This window comes from Sapajus apella, unplaced genomic scaffold (assembly GCF_009761245.1).
Source record: "Sapajus apella isolate SASKATOON/1434 unplaced genomic scaffold, GSC_monkey_1.0 scaffold570, whole genome shotgun sequence".
Lineage (NCBI taxonomy): Eukaryota > Metazoa > Chordata > Mammalia > Primates > Cebidae > Sapajus > Sapajus apella.
Window position 1 is genome coordinate 8,712 of NW_022437496.1, and position 886 is coordinate 9,597.

The following is an 886-nucleotide window of genomic DNA, read 5'->3' on the forward strand; positions in this document are numbered from 1 at the left end:
TTTTTTTTTTTTTTTTGAGACGGAGTTTCACTCATGTTACCCAGGCTAGAGTGCAATGGCGCGATCTCGGCTCACCGCAACCTCCTGCCTCAGCCTTCTGAGTAGCTGGGATTACAGGCACGCACCACCATGCCCAGCTAATTTTTTGTATTTTTAGTAGAGACGGGGTTTCACTGTTTTTGTATTTTTAGTAGAGACGAGGTTTCATTAGGTTGGCCAGGTTGGTCTCTAACTCGTGACCTCGTAATCCGCCCACCTAGGCCTCCCAAAGTGCTTGGATTACAGGTGTGAACCACCTGACCCAGCCTTTTCTTCTGTTTTTAGCAATATTAAACTGAAAAAGAAACCACTTTGACTATGGCACACCTTCCTTAACATTCTAACGAAGCTGATTAAAATCAGATAATCCTTTGTAGGACAGAAATGTCAAACACATTTTAGAGGATTAAGAAGAGCTCTTGACCCAAAGTTTTCCATGGTGATGCCTGCTGATCCCCCTGGGGTTTAGAGCATGGATTCTGGGCTCTGGGGGATAGAAATCTGGAGTTCCTAGCAGAGTGAGAGGTAAGATCTAAAATTCTCTGCATAGGCTGGGCATGGTGGTTCACACCTGTAATCCCAGCACTTTGAGAGGCTGAGATGGGTGGGTCACTTGGGGTCAGGAGTTCTAGACCAGCCTGGCCAACATGGTGAAACCCCGTCTCTACCAAAAAATACAAAATGAGCTGGGCGTGGTGGTGTGCACCTGTGGTCCTAGCTACTTGGGAGGCTGAGGCAGGAGAATTGCCTGAGAGGTGGAGGTTGCAGTAAGCTGAAACTGTACCACTGCACTCCAGCCTGAGAAACAGAGTAAAACCCTATCTCAAAAAAAAAAAAAAAAAAAAAA